This window comes from Lathyrus oleraceus, chromosome 2 (assembly GCF_024323335.1).
Source record: "Lathyrus oleraceus cultivar Zhongwan6 chromosome 2, CAAS_Psat_ZW6_1.0, whole genome shotgun sequence".
Lineage (NCBI taxonomy): Eukaryota > Viridiplantae > Streptophyta > Magnoliopsida > Fabales > Fabaceae > Lathyrus > Lathyrus oleraceus.
In genome coordinates, this window is record NC_066580.1 from 229,230,909 (window position 1) to 229,234,290 (window position 3,382).

Here is a 3,382-nt window from a genome sequence, read left to right on the forward strand (position 1 = left end):
TTTCAAAACATAACAATCATTCATTAAAGTTTCTTTACAATCCATTTTGTCAAGCATAAAGCCAAACATCCATACAATTCACAAGCATTGGAAAAATTACTAAAATTATGAAACTTCTTAATTTCATCTCAAGTTAACCATTCTAACAAACCTTTACTAACATCAAAGTCTACAATATGTGTTACACCATTTTACCTGATACCAAGATACAAGTTGAATAAGCAATGTAAATCAAATGCTAGACCTAAAAGGCTTGGCTAGTGCAGAATGCTAAAGATCACAAGAATTCGCGCCACCACCTTGCACAATCACATGAGTCAACACATGGAAAGCCGTTAGTATAATGACTGTCTCCAACAGATCATGTATGTTCAAGTAACATCAAGACTCCAACTGAGATCATGGCGACAAGGATGATGTAGACTTACTTCCTTAGTACTTTCACCAAGAATGGAGTCATCACTTTTTCTCTGTAGTGGATGGAAGCTCATGTGGAATAACTTGTTCTCTAGCAGCAACACGGTCCACATAACATCCTGAACATTCATAAAATCATTACCAAGATAATGCATACATGCCAAACAACAACAGTTCATCAGTGCCAGCAATAACCATCAACAAGATTAGCATACACACACCATATCCAACATAAATGATGCACAAAATCCATTTTGCACCCACATGTACAGGGCATGACAGCAGGTCGCTCATAACAAGAAATTTGATCCTAGTATCATCAAGAAATTCAAGTTTGTTGCTCATTTGACAAGCAAAACTGAAGTAGTTGTTAAACCTTAGTATTCAAGCTTCATCACTTGCAAGCAACCTATTGTTTGGTCCTTTCATGACCTACAAACAGTCAACTACAAAACATGCCATATTAATTTGATGAGGCAATGGGATCCTAATAGCAGGCAAGTGTAAAAGGAGTTGCTGTAAGTCATTCTACATCAAGTGTTCTAACAATCAGTTAACAAGGCAATGTGTTTAACATGGTAAAGAGAAAAACAAATTGACGGCAAATGGATTAAAGCGAAGAAAAAATTTCAACACAGCCTCACCTAAGGCATCATCTAATTGTGGCTAATTGCATCACAAGTTCATGCCATGACTCTAACCTGTTAGCAAGGGTACAAATGCAATCACTTAATATTTAACCAAATAACCATCGTAACAATAAGTTCATGGGACTCGATTATGGGAGCTAGCATAATAACAAGAATTCAATACATACCATGCTGGCAACGCAATATGAGCAAGAAATCTTAAAAGTCCCATTAACCAAATTCAATTAAATTTCATTCGCATCTATCTAACAAATTCGAGTTGTCATTAATCCTAATTCAACTAAGTTCACAAAGCAAGTATAGGTTTAATAAAGGAATCATTTCTTTCCATTTGCACAATACTTATCATTTTGATTTCCACAAACAGAATTGACAAACCAAGTTCCAAAACTGCTCCATTAAAATCAACCATTAATTCAGGATTCCATTCAAAGTCCAAACCCACTGCAGTAACATTTTCTAGCCAAAGTATACAATGGTATCAATTATAAACACAGTCAAGCTTAAAACTGAACCATACATACATATAACAGTTCATCAAACATGTTCATGGCAGCTTGAAATCACTAGCATGCTATAGAGAAAAGCCAAGTAACGAGTAGGCATTGAGTCACTTACAGAATTAAGCAATCTACCAGCAGGAGTGTAACTCTAGTTGCTTTTTTTCCCACTGACATGATGAGATGCGGTTCCGCAGATTTCGATCTCATTCCAGGACGGTTTCCTGACTTGGGCTAAGCGTACCGAGTTTTTTTTCTACAGGGTTGAACACGATAAATCAAGTCAGCAGTGGCTAACAACATCATGGTCCAATAATACATTTCCAGATGAAAATCAAGATGTAAACCAAATTCTTTTTTTAACGACGTTCAAATTAATTTTCAAACTACCAAAAGCTCGCTCTAACTAACCGAATCATTTGAATCCCTCCTAACTAACCAACTTAAACTAATCCTCATTAACCTGTACCAACAGAATTTGTGCTAACTTGTAACAGAATCCTAACTGCCCAACCATTTTTTCAACCAACCTAACCAACTGCTATCAATAGCTAACAATACTCTAACAGAATGGAGAGAAAAGAGTATTAGAAGCATAGAATAAGAAGTCTATAAAAGGGGGATTACCCTGCATCATGGTGGAGACTGAGTTTTTTCACCAATCGTTTGCAAGTCCTTCCTCTCCCTCGTTCTTCCCCTTTAACCCTTCACATAGAGCTCAATTTGATAGACATTGAAGCTCTCTCCTTGAAGCTTCAACGTGCTGAGCTTGACCTCATTCTCTTTCCCATTCATCGCGCATACAAACAATAAAGAACGACGTCAACGCATTACCAATCACAAGGAGTAGAAGAAAGAAGAGTAAAGAAGAAGAACGCGTAGCAAGAACGGAGGAAGATTGCATACCCGAAGGAGAAGCTTGGATTACTTTCCGTCGAAGCCGGCTTCAAGGAACGACCACACCACTCCTTACAGGTAGGCGCGATTACATTTCTGTGCTTCATCGTTTTTATTCGTTGTTCCTGAATAAGCGTTTCGCATCGAATTTTAAGTTGTGACGAACCGATACGTGGTGCGGTTGAGGAGTTTAATTGTAGAATGGAACTTTGTTTGTGGATTAATCGTGGAACTCTTTGGAGAGTGCATAATCCCGTTTGCAGAAGCGCTAATGAAATTCGGATGCAGCTGGATTTGGAAGCGTCTCTTTTTGAGTTTGGGGATCCAATTGGTGGAATTGATTGGACTTGAATTCAGGACATTGAAGTAAGATTGCAATTTCCGCTTGTGAGTTCGATATGACCGCGCCTCTTCTGGAATTCCGGACTTCACTTTGATTTCCATGGCCGCTTCTGTCAAGTTTTGGGTTTAAGGTCGCGACTCGAAGAGGACGAAGCCTTGGTGTCCATGCTCAGGACCATTCAGTGGTCGCTCATGCGCGTTGGGGCCTTGAGAGTTTACGGCCCGTTTTGGCTCAGGTTACGGCACAGTATGCAGTTGGGACTCCACACCCAGTTGGTTTGCTGACCCACCTTTACGGACCTGCACCCCCAGTCTCTACTTCATGCTCATTCCCTTAGTGCTTCATTGTTCTTGTTTCTATGGCAATCTTTTTAGGTTAATTAGAAGTTTTAGAAATAATTAGAGAGTTTAGAACTTGATTAGAGTTAGATATTAGAATTAATGGGATTCTAGGTTTAGTTAAGAGTTTTAGTTGATTAAATATAATAAGGATGTTAGACTTAATTAGTTTCTTTTTAATTTCATTAGAATCTTAGATTTAGAATTAGAACATTTGCTTAATGGAATTAATTAGAT

At 38.2% G+C, this 3,382-nt stretch overlaps 1 long non-coding RNA gene across 4 annotated transcripts; it reads right to left on the bottom strand.

Annotated features, from left to right (window-relative positions):
* On the bottom strand, positions 1–3,179 carry LOC127118977 (uncharacterized). 4 transcript variants are annotated; one of them, XR_007802507.1, is made up of 5 exons: positions 2,195–3,179; positions 1,686–1,823; positions 1,062–1,118; positions 639–863; positions 1–536 (listed from the first exon to the last, which is right to left on the bottom strand). It is a non-coding gene; the product is annotated as an uncharacterized LOC127118977 (long non-coding RNA). The 4 variants fall into 4 exon arrangements; XR_007802508.1 differs by having other exon boundaries at positions 682–863; positions 2,195–3,178; XR_007802505.1 differs by lacking the exon at positions 639–863 and having other exon boundaries at positions 2,195–3,167.
* Positions 3,180–3,382: the final 203 nt, after the last annotated feature.